Here is an 8,799-nt window from a genome sequence, read left to right as displayed (position 1 = left end):
ACACCCTGCTTTTTTTTTCACAGTCCCAGTTCATAAGCTCCACACGTTCACTAGGTCTTTTTTTTTTACAGGCAGATTTAGAGAGAGAGAGAAAGAAAGGTCTTCCTTTCCATTGGTTCACCCCCAAAATGGCCACTAAGGTTGGCGTGCTGTGCCGATCTGAAGCCAGGAGCCATTTTCCTCCTCCTTGTCTCCCATGCGGGTGCAGGGCCCAAGCACTAGGGCCATCCTCCCCTGCCTTCCTGGGCCACAGCAGAGAGCTGAACTGGAAGAGGTGCAACAGGGACAAAATCCAGAGCTGCAACTGGGACTAGAACCTGGGGCACCAGCGTCACAAGTTGGTGATCAGCCAAGTGTGCCAGAGTGCCAGCCACATTCACTAGGTCTTAACCTCCTGTTATTTCTCCCCACCAGAGTCAGGTTTTTCTGCTTGGCTGAGGGCAGTAACAACCCTGAGCTGATGCAGCTGTTATGTATGTCCAAAATGGCGCCTGCTGTATTTTGTTTTACCCCACCTTTATAAGGTGAGTGGAGAGAGAGAATTGTGTCCATACTGGTCCCTTTTCTTTTCTTTTCTTTTCTTTTCTTTTCTTTTCTTTTCTTTTCTTTTCTTTTCTTTTCTTTTCTTTTCTTTTCTCTTTCTCTCCTCTAGTTAGGCTGGTGAACTTTTTCCCATGGGGCTTCAAGCCTCGTTCCCTCTAAGCTCTTCCTTTCGCTTCTCCACCAGTGTCTAAGGCTACTGCGGTTTTGCCTCACTTCCCTTTCCAGCACTGGTGTGTAGACTTGGCAGCTGGGATCTTGAGCTGTGGGCATCTGTGCCCTCTATGTAGGGCCACCATGTCCCACTAGTTCCACAAGAGTTTCCTCTGAATTTATTCCCTAACTTTCCCCTGAGACTACAGTATCTCCATTTCTATTAAACTATCTTTTCCCGGATTATCAGTGCACACCCTCCCTATTCCGCCATCTTGGAGCTCCTCCCAAAATTGTTTTACTAAACATAGTTGGTTCTCAAAAACTTATAAACAGGTAAGTTTTTAAATTAAACAATTTTTAACTTATTTTTGTTTTTATAAAGAGAACAAATGTTATATATACACATTTTAAAAAGGATTATTTATTTGAAAAGAGGAGTTACGGAGAGGCAGAGGCAGAGAGAGAGAGAGATCCATCTGCTGGTTCACTCCCCAGATGGTCGCAATCGCTGGAGGTGAGCTGATATGAAGGCAAGAGCCAGGAGCTTCTTCCAAGTCTTCCATGTGGGACAAGAGTGCTGGATTGGAAATGGAGCAGTTGGGACTCAAACTGGCACCCATTTGGGATGCCAACACTGCAGGCAATGGCTATACCCACTATGCCACAATGCTGACCCCCACATATGTGGTTTTAAGAGATAATGGGGGCCCGGTGCTGTGGCCATTGGATTACTTGGGGAATGAACCAGCAGAATGGAAGAACTCTCTCTTTCTCTGACAGTACCTCTTTCTGTAATTCTTTCAAATCGATAAAAATAATTCTTTAAAAAAAGAGCTTAATGATGCTTCCCACTCTACCCTCCCTCCCAGCCTCCTTCTCCTTGAAAGGCAGAGTGATACAGAGTGATGGAGAGACAGGGAGAATAAGAGATCTTTTATCTGCTGGATCATTCCCCAAATGGCAGCAGTGGCTGAGGATGGGTTAGGCTGAAGGCTGATATCTGGAACTCTGGTCCTCCCACATGGTGGCATGGGCCCAAGTACTTGGGTCATCTTCTACCGCCTTCCCAGGTAAATTAGTAAGAAGGTGAATGATATAAGAGCAGCTGTGACACAAACCATTGCTCCGATATGGGATGCTGTTATGTCAGATGGTGGCTTAAGTGGCTGTACCACAATTCCAGGTCCAATAAGGAATGGTTCAACAAATGTTGAAAGTATGGATGGATTGAAACAGCTAACAAAAATAGGGACTAATTCTAAGGGAAGAAAAAAATGAATTTGTAATGAGAAAATAGAACATTAAATCTTTGAGAAACAACATGTGATAATTATTTTTAAATCCATGAACTCATATTTTTGGTTAAGGTATTTAGAAAAAGTTGAGGATGTTTAAGTATTAAAGCTGAAATGATAAAGAATTGTTTATTACTGAGATAAACATGTAAGAAAACTGAATGAACAGCTTCATATCTATGACAATAAATTAGAAGTCATGAATCAAATGCTTATTTTTCCAGGAAAACATGATTGAACACAACTACTTTCCTCAGATTTGATATATTAGAGAAGAAATTGTGCAAACTGTCCACACCAAATGCCTCAGGTAGCTGAAGAGGCTTAACTTTTGTTTGACTAGCTGAATAAACCTTAACTTCGATTATTCAACTAGACTATGAATATTTAAGTGAACATTTGTTTCTGCTTAGCATAAAAATGAGAGTCCATGGTGGAAGCATCCAGGTTTTCTAAGTACTCATGGATGTTAATGCGTATACTCCTAATTTGTGTCCCTGGAGGATATCTTGCTATCTCATCAATTCATTGATGTGTCATGCATTTATAGGACCTTAGAAAAGACAAATCAATCTGGTTAACAGCTGTATCACTCAGCATAATGTCACCTCACCCCACTCACCCTGCAAACCTCTCTCAGTGATTTGGACACTGTTACATAACAGTGAAAGAAGAGCTGTTCCAAGATCTTCCACTACCCCGGTAACCTCAGTCACCCCAGCTTCATGAGCAAGTGCAGGAGAACCACTGAATGACAGCCTGGGTCTGACCGTACTTCAGGATATTGTTAAGGAGCTAGCTCCCTAAATTACATGATCTGACTCCTCTCTAAAATGCTGCTCCTGTCTTTAGGTAGTTGCAGAACTTCTGATAATTTCTGGTGTTTCATTTTGCCATCCACAGGATCAGTGAGGTTCCTCCACCTATCCCCCAGTCTGTCCTTGGGTTTCCAAATCTATAGTGCCTTGTCCAGTGGTCAGTTCCCCTTGTGGAATACTCTGTATTGGTGGTCTGGAAAGCATTGAGTTATCATCAACTACAGCTGCCAGGCACAAGACAAATCTGTTACCATAATAGCTGGAACCATAGTAGCATTTTCTGCTGAAATAGGAACCCATTTGGATCTCTTAAAAAGCCCACAGGTAAATGTGTTGTGAATTCTGGAGAAATCTTTGATTCTCCCCAAAACCATTCTCTCATATCTGATGAGAGGGAAGTGTGGATGTAGACTACACAATTTCCGTGGTTTGAAACATATCCCAAGGAATTTTCCTGGGTTGTGAGATTTTTGATAGTGGTCATGAGAAGGAAGATGTAATCAGCACTGGATGTGCAGAACCTCCCACAAGATTCCTGTCTAGAGCCAGTGTGTACTTCCCCTAAACACTGAGAATGTTGGCTTCTGACTGTTCACATCTCTGTATGAAAGTAGTGTCCATAATAGAGGGACTATCCTGTAGCAGCAAATGTCTACCTGAGGAGTCATTCAGTGGCTATTGGCTCTCGGATGTGGGTACAGATATACCTGAATTATTTTTTAAGGATTTATTTATTTATTTGAAAGTTGGAGTTACACAGAGAGGGAGAGGGAGAGAGGGAGAGGGAGAGGGGCAGGGGGAGGGAGAGGCAGAGTGAGAGAGGAAGAGGGAGAGGGAGAGGGAGAGGGAGAGGGGGAGGGAGAGGGAGAGGGAGAGGGAGAGGGAGAGGGAGAGGGAGAGGGAGAGGGAGAGGGAGAGGGAGAGGGAGAGGGAGAGGGAGAGGGAGAGGGAGAGGGAGAGGGAGGTCTTCCATCCACTGGTTCACTCTAAAACTGGCTGCAATGGTCAGAGCTGAGATGATCTGAAGCCAGGATCCAGAGCTTCCTCCAGGTTTCCCACACAGGTGCAGGGGCCCAAGCACTTGGGCCATCTTCTACTGCTTTCCTGGGTCAGAACAGAGAGCTGGATCAGAAGTGGAACAGCTGGGACTTGGAACTGGTGCCCATAAGGGATTCTGGCACTGCAGGTGGTGGCTTTAACTGCTATGCTATAGCGCTGCCCCCCACCCACACCAACCAGTGTTTTAATATAATCAGTCTAATCAGGATAGGGTTAATCTTTCCACTTGCAAGCCTTCACAAGGACTGAATGGATATCTTGAAGACTGAGTGGCAATCTTGTGATGAACTTGATGTCTGGCTTACCAGAGATCAAGTAGTGTTTTGTGATAGTTGTATAGGATATCCTGCTATGTCCTCCTCATGATAAAGTCAAGCCATCAAGTAAGTTTCCCAGAGCTGTGCTACATCTGAGATACCCTGTGATCAGACAGACAACCAGCTTCTGCACCTTGCTTAGCAGCCCAACTCCTTTGCAGCCTCCTTGAAGACCTCAGAACCTCCTTACTGTGCAGGATGGTCGTTCTTGAGACTCAGAAGTCTACTACCTCCTAATCTGTTGATAGGTTAAACTGTGTCTTTCCTTTACCCTCAAACCTTGTCCTCATCATTTTGATATACCACCAGGAACAAGGACATAGTTTTCAGTAATGCTACTACTTCAAATCCTCTGTTAAAAGACCAAGATTTCAGTAACGCCACTATTTTAAATCCTGTTAAAAGTTCTTGAAGGGAATCTAGAAAATGTGACATCTTTTCACACCTAATTAGTCCTATACCTTCCTGACCTAATGAACACTTGTCCCCTCTTACTTGTATTGCATTGCACCATTATTCCATCAGTTACTTATCTTTCAAGTGTTTATTGAGTAAGCACTTTTGTTCCACATCATGAGCAGGTGAGTGAGTCTTGTGTAATGGAGATCTTGTCTATTGATGAAGGCCATGGGGCTGCCACTGCATTTCTCACAGTGAAGAATAACAATCATCAAGGGCACAAGCATGATGAAGAAGCTATAGATAGGGGCCAGCACTTCAGTGCAGTGCGTAAAGCTGCTGGTGGCATTCCATATGGGTGCTGGTTTGAGTCCTGGCTGCTCCACTTCCAATCCAGCTCTCTGCAGTAGAAGATGGCCCAAGAGCTTGGGCCCCTGAACTCACATTGGAGATCCGGAAGAAGCTCCTGGCTCCAGGCTTTGGATTGGCACAGCTTCAACTATTGCGGCCAGTTGGGGAGTGAACCAGTAGATGGAAGACTTCTCTCTCTGCCTCTGCTTTTCTCTCTGTGTAACTCTAACTTCCAAATAAAGAAATAAATCTTAAAGAAAGAAGCTAGATAGTAATTGAGGAAGGAAGTGAAATATCTGTAAACTGAAAACTGTAAAATCTTGAGATAAATTTTAGAACACAGAAATAAATAGAAAGAAATCCCATGTTCATGGCCTGGAAGGACTACTAGTGTTAAAATGTACATAATACTGAAAGCCATAAAGTGATGTAGTGCATTCCTGACAAAATTCTTATGTCATTTTTCACAGAAGTAGAAAAGAACCAAGGTTGCCAGGCTGGGAGTTTAGAGACCCAGGGAGATATTGGTCAAAGGAATCAGAATTTCAGTTAGACAAGACCAGTGAGTTCAAGTGCTGTCTTGCACGTCATCATAGGGAAACAGGGACACCATTTTGTCCACTTGCAAAGTGCTTAGTCAGTAGACTTTAAGTGCAGTCAACATATACAGATGAGAAGCATGTGAAGTAAAATACACAGTAAATACTTGAATGGAGCTAACTGCAATGTATATAGATATCAAATTGAATCATTTCCTTGGAAGCAAAATCAATACAATTTAAAGTAATCCATTAAAAACATGCAAGGAAATTCTGTTGAGGATGTTTTCTCTGAAAAGTGAGGGAAATGTGCGTGATAAGGAAGTCAGTGTTTGGAGCAGAGCATAGTTCCTTTCATTTGTCACATGGAAACCATGTAATGCTGACGGGGCTTCCAGAATTTTGAATGGGGAGAGCATCAGTGAAGTGGGAAACTGGATTAATAGTGTGCAGAGGTACATGTGGGAGTGAACTTGTACCCTTTTCTGGATATGCCTACACATTTACAATCACAAAGCCCATTTTTTCCCAGCAGAGTTCTGTAGACTTGAGAGTGATATTAGTTAGACACAGCAATGAAGAGTGTGGGTGGGGAGCACAGAGTCATCAGTGATGAATATCAGCCCTTGACTTCTATCCTGCAGATATGTGGAATGATGCAACTGGATGTTTCGTTGATCCCAGCACCAACTCTTTCAGAACTAACCAAACACACCAAGAAGGGCACTGGACTAACAGCCATTTGTGCGCTGTCCAATCATTCAGTGGTTCCCAGTGCCTTGTTGGGCCATGATGAAATCACACAAGGAGGAAAAGAATGAGAGTCCAAAACATGTTTTTCAAATGTGTTTTCCCCCAGAATGGAGGGTGACAGGTGCAGGGCCCCAGGGCAGGGTGATCCCTTGAGTTCCTGTATGAGACACAGTAAAGCAATGAAAAGGCCGAGCTCCAAGTACTGTGCTGATCACATGGACACCAAGGGCAATGTCTCACTGCATGTCTCACTTCCTTAGTAATGACTCCCTCTAGTTGCTAGTTGTGCCCCTTTCTGACTCACTAGATAGGCACACAGCAATACTGGGAATCAGCTGCGCCCTGCACAGGGAGCAATTCTCTACAGGTTTTTGAGCCAGCCACCACCTGCCAGCTCCTTGTTCCCTTCTCTCAACTGACATTTTGGGCTTCATCTCTGCATTGTGATAACCCTGGCAAGATGTTGTCTATGAGCCTTCTGTGCCTACTCCTGCACACTATACACACTTCACAGGGCATGAGTTACAGCCAATGCCATCATTACTTTAAGCCAAGTATCAACCAAGATGGAGACCTGATCCTGGGTGGATTTTTCCCTCTCTACTACCCAGAACCAGAAACTGAAAAGCTCCAGATGTCTTTTATACATGGTCCCCAGCGTAGAACTGTTGTGTCTTGGTAAGTTCGAGATTGTATGCATATGTTAAGTGTGGTTATGATTGAATGTGAGTGTATGTCACTATGTCTGTCTTTAATCCTTTCTGAGAATTCTAGAAGGTATGCAGAAAGTGGCAGAAATGCCAATAAAGAAGGGCACAGGATCCCTCCTTTCTTGTTCCTTCCATGTCTTCCTGTTCATTTTTCTATTTGCTTCTTAGTTCTTTAAGGACAGAGCAGTGACATTAATATCTCTGTGCCCAGTCCATTGTCTTGGATATCTCAGAAGCAGCCCTGGGCATCTTGGAATGAGTCATAATGTGGGGACTCCAGATCCCATCCTACCTGCTTGCATGGAGTGAGCACAGGTGTCCTGAGACACTGAGACCCTGGTCTGGGGTCAGCGTTAGGATTAAGGGGTCACTCTGAGTGTCAGTGCTGACAAGAGCATTGTCAAAATGCACCCGAGAGTGAGTCCATGTGTGTCTGAGATGTGCCACCATAACAGACGGTGTCTAACCACATGTCAGTAACTGAGCCCCAACAGACTGCAGGCATCAAGTCCCTGAAAGTCATAAGGAGAAATGGGTTTATCTTCTCCAATTCTGTCACTTGGATCCTGAAGGTTCTTCTCCAGGAACCACACAGAAACTGCATTAATTCTGGGCTTGACGCACCTGAGCAGCATGTGTTTTAGTAACTGTTAACATTAATGTGTGGTGAGGATTAGAAACAAGACATCCTGTCTCTGCACCCTTGTTGGTGGTGACAGTGGGGTGTGCTTCTGACTCACTGCAGAGAACCATATGCTCATGTGTTCAGAAGAGGGTGAGGCAGAGAGATGTTGGTTTAAATGGTGTGTGTTGGTGCTTGTCAGCGCCTTTTGCAATTTAATGCTTATCAGTTCAGCAGGTTGCCAAGCACTGGGGGCAACTGATAATGTGGCTGGTGACCTTTGAGGCACAGTGTTACCGTGTGCTCTCTCCTAGTCTGTGTTTTCACAGTGTTCTGTCCCTTCTCAATGTTTCATTGAATTTGTCTGTTTTTAATTTGTATATGATTAGCCAAGATGCCTAATGGGACATTTATGGTAAACATTTTAAGCATGTGAATCTTCTGGTTGTGTGGCAGCTACGGATTGTACTCTGTCTGATATAGGGAGATAGGATGTGATTATCTGAAGGTGAGTTAATCTCTCATCTCAGGGATGCTGTGTGGGAGACAGGGAGGACCTGCCTTGTGGTAATCTTAGGGTGAAAGCTTTAGATCATGCCATGAAGAGGAGGCCAGGCTTTTCTCCCTGCCTTCTCTTCCCCAGGTAGAAAAGTGTCTGGCCACTCTTTTTTGTGCAGACCTGCCAGGCCTCTTGTGCTTGTCACAGTCTAAAATTGCATATGCTTCAATCTCCTTCATGGGCTCAGATGATTGATGCTTTCTGGAGTTTGACTTGAAGCTCCAGCTTCAATACAGGGAAATAACTTCCCTACAGCTGATGGAAGATATGTTGTTATTTGCCTGACTGACAGGAATTATTTTATGTGCATATCCCACACTTGTTTACCCAGTATTTGGCCTTTGACTTGGCATTCATTTTGTGTTACTGTAACACTCTGATGATAATTATTATTTAATAAACTGTATATTTTTCTGAGATGATAGGATGCATCATTGAATAATGAGATAAAGTTTTTTATCAAGATTCTTTAAAATAGTTACCAAATCATTGCTGATAAAACTGCAGATGTTCATCACCCACTTACAAATCCCCACACTCCTTTTCAGTATCTCCACATCCTTCATTCTTTCTCTCCTGCATACCACTCATTTGTCTTGTGTCTGTAAGGATCAGCCTGTTATGGACACTTCATGTGAATTGATTCATATCCTTTGTGGTCTTTTGTGATGACATCTTGCA

Source organism: Oryctolagus cuniculus (assembly GCF_964237555.1).
Source record: "Oryctolagus cuniculus chromosome 16 unlocalized genomic scaffold, mOryCun1.1 SUPER_16_unloc_1, whole genome shotgun sequence".
Taxonomy (NCBI): domain Eukaryota; kingdom Metazoa; phylum Chordata; class Mammalia; order Lagomorpha; family Leporidae; genus Oryctolagus; species Oryctolagus cuniculus.
This window is presented reverse-complemented; position numbering follows the sequence as displayed.